We start from the raw sequence: 10,096 nt of genomic DNA on the forward strand, positions 1-10,096 counted from the left end.
GTTCTCCCAGGGTTCTGCAGCCAGGAACACTGGATATACTGTGGGAATGTAACCCTGTTCTTAAGAGTTTTATCTTTTCTTAGGAGCAGCATTTGAATTCCTTCACCTCCACATCATGATGTAAATGATCTGTATTTATATCACACTTTCTAGTCTTGATGACCAGTCAAAGCTGTTTACAGTACAGCTTTTGCCATTCTTCCGTGTACACATTCAAATAGTGCATCTATGGGCACTTTCTCTATTAGAAGGGGCAATTTTGGGGTTCAGTATCTAAGCACACACTGCAGAATGGTGAAGACTGGGATCCAACCGCTGACTTTCTCCACTCCTGTATTTGAACTTGAATACATGTGCCATAAAATGAGCATTGTCAAGTTCAATTAGCCCCAAATCATATATTGTCGCAAACTGCTAATTGTTGCTAAGGGACTGTTAATTAAAACAGGAACCTGTTAATTATTGTTGTGCAGTGCCATCAGATGATATTACAAGAAGATAAACCAAGTCTCAGCAGGAACAATAGAAAGACAACAGGCCACTGTCAGGGTTTTTGGGCTGCTGTACCCTTAATGACCATGTGGGGTCCTCAGTGTTCCTGTTTTCCCTGTCACGTGTGTTGACGTGATTGTTTCATTGTGTTCACCTGTGACTTATTTGCTGGCCTTTATAAGCCACCTGATCTTCTTTGTGTTTGCTGAGTTTTGAAATTGACACCCTTGAGTTAAGTTACGTGAGTTGCTCAAAAAACCTGCTTTAGATACTATTTTTATACCTTTTTTGCTCTTGAGATCTTTTTGTTACCTGTTTTTGGACATCCTTAGTTTACTCAGTTAAATTGCCCAGACTGTGTTTTTAGTTGTCTGGAGGTATTTTGAGTGGCTGTACAAACCGTGTGGAATCCACTGACTTACCCAAGCAAAGAAACCTTTTTTGATTCCCTACAAATAAGTCGTCTGTCTCTGTCTCTGCATCTGAGTCATCACCCCTCATAGCTCAGTGGTAGGCAATCCGCCTACTACACGGGAGAACCAGGTCCGAATCCCGACTGATCCTAACAGCCACTCCCACTGATGCTACTAGATATCCATTAACAGTTTGGAAATTTACTTTACAATTTGTAAGTGGACACAGCGATACTTATATATAGCTAAATTAAAAGTTCTACTTATGGCAAGCATGAAAGCAGATGCCACTGACCTCCTCGTGAGTTTTATGGGCTATGACCTGATGCCAGCAGAAAATCATTGGGAGTCGTCTTCAAAGGACCTGGACATCATTTTGTTTAAAGATGTTGAGCCCTTATTTCCACGATGTGGTAGTACTGCACAGCAACTATGTAATATATGAAACAAACATAACTGTAAACAGAAAATAAACCATTTTGTATATTAATTGGCAATAGAAACACATGAGGTACAGAGCCACCCACTCCCTTTCAGAAAATCCATACTGAAACCTGATTTATTAAAGAGGAGTGACCATAAAACTGTCTTTTTAAAAACATGGATGGCTTCTGCTGTACAGAGAGGGCAGTTGAATCCACTATTGCTTGATGGAATAGTTTCTCTTAAAGAACAAAGAACTTTACTTCTAGTGTTTGTTGATATGTTACATCATTTTTCATTGCTCTGATTGGTCGCTGGTGTATCCATTTGTATCCAGAGCCATTTTTGTCTGCGACCGTTGATTAGACTCCAATATGTCTTTTGAGGCCAGGCGATGTAACTTCCATAAAGTTGGGGGATTTTGGTCAGACCACATTCAAACTCTTTCTGTCTAATGTGGATCAAGCACACAGAGCTTTCTTAAAATGCAATGGCTGTGACGCTCAGTCATTTATGTTTATGGTTTTCCATTTCCTGTTTTATTTTGTAGCCCCGCTGTCACTGTCTTGTTTCAGCTTCTCACTTCCTGTGGTTAATTGTCTTCTCTATCCTCATGTGTTTCACCTGGTGTAATTGCCCCGGCCTTCCTGCTTGGTATTTAAGCCTCTGTTTCCCTTTGTCTGGTGTCGGTTTGTACTAGTTGTTTTCTCCCCACGTCGTGAGAAATGGTTTGTTTGTGCCTGCTGTTTCGTCCAGCTTCTCCTGCTTCCTCGCTCCTTGTTTTCAGTGCGCCTTGTCGCCAGTGTTACTTTTGTTAGTGTTCTTGTTTTGTTTTTGTCTTGTTTAAAACCCTTTTATTATATTAAATACCTTTTGTTTGATAACCTCTGCATCCTGGGTCCATCTCCTCCCTTCAAACCGTAACAGAACAAACCGACCAAACTATGGAGTCAGCAGAGGCTAGTTTTTTTAGTTTTCTTTCCGGCGGAGGTCGGAGCAGTAACCCGTATTACGGAACCCGCCTGGCTTTTGGTGGACCCCGCAGCCTTCAGCAGTGGTCTGCAGTTGGTGGCAGAGGTGAGAGGACTAACCTCGCACCCGTAAAGCCAGCTCGCAGGCACCATCCCCCAGCCGTAGTCCTCTACGCTGGAAGCGACGGGGTTTTTTGGGGACCCCCCAACCTCAAGGGGTTTCCTCTGGCTGATTGCGGACGTGAGAGAGGGGGGATCCACAGCCGAAGCAGGGACCAGCATGCTCACAGGGACCAGCCACCTACAGTCCCGACTGGGTCGCAGTCCCCAGCTCCACGCCGGAGGCTCTCAGCTGATGTCTCTCATTCTTCGACGTCAGTGGTCCTCACAGCGGCGTCTGCTCCATCACCTGCTTCGGTTCCAGCTCCACGCCGGAGGCTTCCAGCTGATGTCTCTCGTTCTCCGACGTCAGTGGTCCTCACAGCGGCGTCTACTCCGGCACCTGCTCCGGTCCCAGCTCCACGCCGGAGGCTTCCAGCTGATGTCTCTCGTTCTCCGACGTCAGTGGTCCTCACCGCGGTGCCAGCTCCGCACCCAGCTCCCGTGCCTGCTCCGCGCCGGAGGCTCTCGGCTGACGTCCTCTGTGTTTCGGCGTCGGAGATCCTCGCGGTGCCAGCTCCGCACCCAGCTCCTGTGCCTGCTCCGCGCCGGAGGCTCTCGGCTGACGTCCTCTGTGTTTCGGCGTCGGAGATCCTCGCGGTGCCAGCTCCGCACCCAGCTCCTGTGCCTGCTCCGCGCCGGAGGCTCTCGGCTGACGTCCTCTGTGTTTCGGCGTCGGAGATCCTCGCTGTGCCAGCTCCGCACACAGCACCTGTGCCTGCTCCGCGCCGGAGGCTCTCGGCTGACGTCCTCCGTGTTTCGGCGTCGGAGATCCTCGCGGTGCCAGCTCTGCACCCAGCCCCGGTCCCTGCTCCCGTGCCTGCTCCGCGCCGGAGGCTCTCGGCTGACGTCCTCCGTGTTTCGGCGTCGGAGATCCTCGCGGTGCCAGCTCTGCACCCAGCCCCGGTCCCTGCTCCCGTGCCTGCTCCGCGCCGGAGGCTCTCGGCTGACGTCCTCCGTGTTTCGGCGTCGGAGATCCTCGCGGTGCCAGCTCTGCACCCAGCCCCGGTCCCTGCTCCCGTGCCTGCTCCGCGCCGGAGGCTCTCGGCTGACGTCCTCCGTGTTTCGGCGTCGGAGATCCTCGCGGTGTCAGCTCTGCACCCAGCCCCGGTCCCTGCTCCCGTGCCTGCTCCGCGCCGGAGGCTCTCGGCTGGCGTCCTCTGTGTTTCGGCGTCGGAGATCCTCGCGGTGCCAGCTCCGCACACAGCACCTGTGCCTGCTCCGCGCCGGAGGCTCTCGGCTGGCGTCCTCTGTGTTGCGGCGTCGGAGATCCTCGCGGTGCCATCTCCAGTTCTTGCCCCACGCCCAGGGTTGAGGCCGGAGCTCTTGCCCTCAGCCCCTGACTGGTCTTCGGTCCACCTGCCCGTGCAGCCCCCGTGCTGGGCTCCGGACCGCCCTTCCGAGCCTCCAAACTCTGTCCCTGAGTGGCCATGGCGCAGCCCTCCTGAGCCTCAGAACTCTGTCCCGGAGCGGCCAAAGCGCCGCCCTCCTGAGGAGCTCCCGTGTTTGGCTCCTGACCGGCCTCCAGGTCGTCCAGCTGAGCCCTTGAACTCTGTCCCTGAGCGGCCACGGCACCGCCCCCAAGAGCCTCAGAACTCTGCTCTTGTGCGGCCACGGCGCCGTCCTCCCGAGCCTCTGCGCTCAGCCCCGAAGTGGCCACGGAGCCGTCGGGTTGAGACTATGTACTTTGTCCCTGACCGGCCTCCGGGCCGTCCTCCTGAGGAGCCCCCGTGTTGCGTTCCTGTCCGGCCTCGGGGCCGTCCACCTGAGACATTATGCCAGGTTCCGAAGCGGCCACGGAGCCGTCGGTCCGAGAACCTGGGCACGTCCCGGAGTCCCTCCTCCGGTTCCCCCCTCCTCCCTCCCGATTCGGTGCTCGTTATGGACCGTCTGGGATCCGGTCCTTGAGGGGGGGGTACTGTGACGCTCAGTCATTTATGTTTATGGTTTTCCATTTCCTGTTTTATTTTGTAGCCCCGCTGTCACTGTCTTGTTTCAGCTTCTCACTTCCTGTGGTTAATTGTCTTCTCTATCCTCATGTGTTTCACCTGGTGTAATTGCCCCGGCCTTCCTGCTTGGTATTTAAGCCTCTGTTTCCCTTTGTCTGGTGTCGGTTTGTACTAGTTGTTTTCTCCCCACGTCGTGAGAAATGGTTTGTTTGTGCCTGCTGTTTCGTCCAGCTTCTCCTGCTTCCTCGCTCCTTGTTTTCAGTGCGCCTTGTCGCCAGTGTTACTTTTGTTAGTGTTCTTGTTTTGTTTTTGTCTTGTTTAAAACCCTTTTATTATATTAAATACCTTTTGTTTGATAACCTCTGCATCCTGGGTCCATCTCCTCCCTTCAAACCGTAACAATGGCTACACGGCCTGCTGCTGCCTGGTAAACATCTTGCCTTTGGATTTCAAGTTTTCTATCAAAATGTTTGTGCTATTTTCTGTCACTAACCAAAACTATTGGAGCACCATTTTTTAGATCCCCAGAGACGGGATTACAGCTCTTTCCACGGGTTAAATTAAAAATAACCCTGATTACTCAACTGAACCTGGTTGGTCATATGTGTTTTTTTTCTGGCTTATTTTATTCTAACTCGTGACCTAGACAAATTGAATCAATACAAAAGAAGCACATGACAAAAAAGAAAAATCTGTTTTAAAGTTATATTTTTAACCTTTTTAATACTGCATTGCAAACATGGAGTATGTGCTGTATGACAGCCTTTGAGCAGGAAGAAGGGATGGTGAGATATCACTGTATTACAGATACTGCAAAGATGAATGGACAGAGGGAGAGAATGATGGAGGAAGGGAGAGGGGAGGGTAGAGAATGAGGGGAGAGCGATGGAGGAGGGGATGGAGAGATATCACCCTGTTACAGACATGAATTTAAAGACATTAATAAGACTAATAGAGAACACAGGAAATGAGTTTAATGTTCAGGTCAGCAGCATCTGATCGTACATTAGCCTCCATCACTTCATTCTCATTCAATGCTGAGAGATGGATGAGTGACAGAAGGCCACATCTCAATGTGTGGCTGACATGAACTGGGTAAAATATGAACACACTCACAACTGCCAATTATAGTAATGCATGTAACACTGCTGCTCTGAATTAAATTAAGCGCAGGACCAAGCCCTGGAATATGCAATTGCTCTTTAAAATGACTTTGTGGAGCAATATCTTCTAATTTTCACTCCTGCCTTTAAAACAACACATGTTTACACTCAAGTGACAGCATCATGGTAATTATGATGGGAGCAAATGTTGAACTAAAGCAAATAACATAATTTAAACATTTATACTCATTATTATTTAAATGTGATTGTGTGGTGCATCCCAAATGTACATTATGTGTATGTGAGAAATGCCAAAACAGCAAGCAAATGCAACCAAACAAATATGGCATGTACTTGTTATCATAATGAACAAATCGTTGTTGTTGGAATGTATGTACCGTTCCATTTACCTTTTAACATCCTAACCTACATGCAAATTTAGCAACGAGGTCATTGAGTTGGCTTATAACACTGTTGTTACAACTGAACTGTAAATGTGGACGTGTAATGAGCAACTCTGACTAATTCTTCACGGGACTGATGAAACACAGAGCACCTCATGAATCGATTTTTAGTGTTGTTATTTTCACAGCTCAATATATTTTATTATGTTATATTTTGCAACTGAATAATGAAAGAGTTGAGATCCAGTGCATGGATGGGAAAGAGTTCATGTTTAGTTGTAGTTGGTGACCAGTTAGTTTTGTGCCAAACCGTGTGCCTGTTGAAACAGATAAGTGTGTTAAGGATTTTATATATATATATGAGAGAGAGAGAGAGAGAGAGAGAGAGAGAGAGAGAGAGAGAGAGAGAGATTTTTTGATTTTTCACAAGCACTTTATTTACATTGTCTTCATTTTACAACACACTTGTTTGCAACATTATTCAAATAAAATAAACAAAAATGCTGCTGTTAAAAAAACTCAGTCTGTTAAAAAGTGTGGAAAGGACAGCTCATTGTTGGTGACGGTGCAGAGTATGTCATTAAAACACCAAATTCTTTTAAAAGACTCGAGATCAGATATCATCGTGTAAAAACCGAACTCGGAGTCTGGCCCGGAGGTTTACCACCCACACCGCCGCCGCTTCCTGCCCGTTCCTGTTCTCTACCCGGTTTTTCCTACTAATGTAAATGGCCATCTTGGCCTCACCTGAGAGGTGGTTCAGGAGCTGCCACTTATCTTTAGCTGCTTTGTTGTAGGCAGCTCCCATGATAAAAACCTTCTCAGTAAAAGTGACGTTAAAATCACTAAAAACCGCAGTTAAAAGAGCGAAGAAACTTGAAAGTCTCTTGCACTCAGTAAAAACGTGATAAATAGTCTCACGCAGGTCGCAAAATGGACACTTGTTAAAAACGGTGGGATTAAGAATAGAAATAAAAGCGTTGGAAGCGACGGCGCCGTGTAAAATTCTCCACTGGAGGTCGCCTGTTCTTTTCTTGAGGGGAGGTTTGTATAAAATCCTCCACTGTGGGCTGGGTCCATGTTCACCCCACCTCCGTGACCACACAGTGGGGGGTCTGTTGCTCAGTCCGGTCTGGTGGATGCTTTTCACACAGTTTCTGTATATTGTCTCTTTGTCTATTTTGTGTATTGTCAGTTTGTGTGTGTTTATTTCAGTTAGTAGGGGGCCGGTCTTTTCTCCCAGGCCTGGGCTCAGGATAATTTCCGGGTAGGGGTCTGCAGCCTCTGGTGTGATTTCCCCCCTCTGATAGGCCCTCAGGAGGTCCTTTTCCTGGATGGAGAGCCTCTGGGTCCAGAGCTCCAGGATCCTCTGGGCCATCCGGGAAGACTGCAGCCCCAGCAGGGAGCCCAGGGCCTGGGCGTTGTTGAGTGCCGGCCCCACTGCATCCACCAGCTGCTGTAGGGTCACCGTTCCAGACCGGGTCAGCGCCGCCATAAGGCCGGGTGTTGTTGTGCCGCTGACGTCCAGTCTGGCTCCATTCACGATTGGTTCTCTCAACAACCAGTACAGAGAGGCTGCTTTTTGACACCTTTTTTTGTTAAAAAGGGCCCATGATTTAAAAACACCTTGATAAAAAGGAGGCAACTCACTTAATTTTAAGAATTTAGAATCTGTTAAAAACAGAGCATCATCCAACCCCAGGTTATTTGCACGCCTAAGGATGCTGCTGGCCACATCTCTCCACACCAGATCTGCTGGACCTGTGAGGTACTTTTTAATGAACTGGAGTCTAAAAGTTGCAGTCCGGCTGGCCAGGTGGACGAGGCCTTGTCCCCCCTCCTCCCTGGCTAAAAACAGCACCCCCTGTGGCACCCAGTGTAGACCCCCCCAGAAAAAATCCACCATTTTCTTTTGTACATTGGAAAGCAAGCCAGGGGGGGGTTCCACACACATTAGGTGGTGCCACAGTTGGGATGCCACAAGATTATTTAAAACCAGTACCCTCCCTCTAAGAGACATTTTTGGGAGCAGCCATTTCCATTTTAACAGTTTGTTTTCTATTTTTTCTGTTACGTTCTCCCAGTTCTTCTTATGTATGTCGTCGTTTCCTAAAAACACCCCGAGGTACTTTATGCCCTCCCTCTTCCATTTCAGGTTTTGGGGGAGAACTGGGAGACCTCCAGGCCACTCCCCGACCGCGAGGGCTTCGCTTTTTTTCCAATTGACCCTCGCGGCCGATGCCACGCTAAAATCATTTAAGATTTTGGCTAAAACATCTACATCCGTCTGGTCTTTAATAAAAACAATAAGATCGTCGGCGTAAGCTGATAAAATCATGTTGCCACTAAAACCAGGATAAAACACACCTTGCATGCTAGATCTTATTCTGCGGAGGAGAGGTTCCAAGGAGAGTGCGTAGAGCATCCCCGACAGAGCACAGCCCTGCCTGACACCTCTACCCACCCTGAAAGGAGCACTCAGACTGCCGTTGATCTTTAACACGCTCTCAACGTCACTGTACAGCACCTTGATCTTAGCTATGAAGCCAGCGCTGAACCCAAACTTCCCCATTACTTTCCACAGGAAGCTGTGTTCAACGCGGTCAAAAGCTTTTTCTTGGTCTAGGGAAATCAAGCCTATATCTACATCTAATGAACTGGAGACATCCAAAAGGTCTCGAATGAGGTGGACATTGTCCACCATGGACCTGCCGGGCACGCAGTAGGTCTGGTCCCTGTGAATGACCTGCTCCAAAGCCTTCCCCAGCCTGGAGGCCAGTGCTTTGGACAGAAGTTTGTAATCCACACAGAGCAATGACACAGGGCGCCAGTTCTTGATGTCCTGCAGGTTACCTTTTTTTGGGAGCAGTGTGAGGACCGCCCTCCTGCAGGACACTGGCATGGAGCCAGCCGCCAGACACTCATTAAAAACCTGTAAAAGATCGTGCGATAAAATGCCCCAGTAAGCTTTATAAAACTCCGGTGTCAGTCCGTCAATGCCAGGAGCCCGCCGTCCCTGCATGCCCTGCAGGGCGGTCAGCAGCTCCTGCATCCGGAGGGGGGCAGCGAGCTGTGAGTTGGACTCTTCTGAGATCTGAGGTAGTTCTGTACAGAACTCCTCCCTGCCTGTGTGTTCTTCCTCAGAAGAGTACAGCGCTTGATAAAAACTCACAGCCCGCTACCGGAGCGACGAAGGGGGCCCGTCGCTCCGGTACCGGAGGAGCAGCGGGGGCCCCCGCCCCAGCGCTCGCAGCCGCACCAGGACCGGGCGGAGGCGGGTCACTCTGCTTCGGACAGGCTCTCACCGTGTGTCCCTCCTCGCCGCACCCGAAGCACTTCATCACCGATGAAGTGGCGAAAATCACGTAGTCATAATCATCTACTTTAACATGGAAGCGGAGGTTGAGCTCCTCGTTCCGGTTGTTAAGTATCATATACAACTGTCTGCGGTGGGACACTACGTGTTTCAGTAACGGAGACTTACATCCAGACAACAACTTCCTTATGGGGGACGCTACCTTCCCGTGCCTGGACAGCTCTCTACTGAGGAACTCATCGGTGATGAACGGAGGGACATTGGACAGGACCACCTTGGTAGCGGGTTGAGACAAAGGCAGTACCTGTACAAAACAGCCGTTCACGGTGATACCTGTCTCGACCACAGAGTTCACCTTCTCCACGCGGTCCAGGAACACGACCACGGCGCTGTTCATCCGAGCGGCCGACACCACGCAGCTGTGACCGACCTTCTCCCCCACAGCGAGCCCGATGCTCTCTACGCTGCAGGGGAAACTCACACATACCCTAACCCCGTGTTTGCGTGTAAGTGATTTAAAATTACAGCCGGCCATGGCCGCTGCCACGACACCAGCAAGACGCTGGTGAAGTGAAAAACACCCACACCACCAAACGCCCAAACCACCAGAAAATAAACTACTGTGACTCTAATGTGATATGTGATTGAAAAAAATATAACATTAACTACAAACAAATAGAAAGTGAGAAACGAAAATCGCACTCGCTCCGACACTCGCTCACGCACCACACTCCCAGCATGCACCGAGAGAGAGAGAGAGAGAGAGAGAACTAACTAACTGTTGTCATGATACATCAAGATGAAATATGTGATAAGCATGAACAGGCAGAGGAACAGGTATTATTAATCTGTCATTTATGTTGAGA

This window comes from Pleuronectes platessa, chromosome 7 (assembly GCF_947347685.1).
Source record: "Pleuronectes platessa chromosome 7, fPlePla1.1, whole genome shotgun sequence".
In the NCBI taxonomy this organism is placed as follows: domain Eukaryota; kingdom Metazoa; phylum Chordata; class Actinopteri; order Pleuronectiformes; family Pleuronectidae; genus Pleuronectes; species Pleuronectes platessa.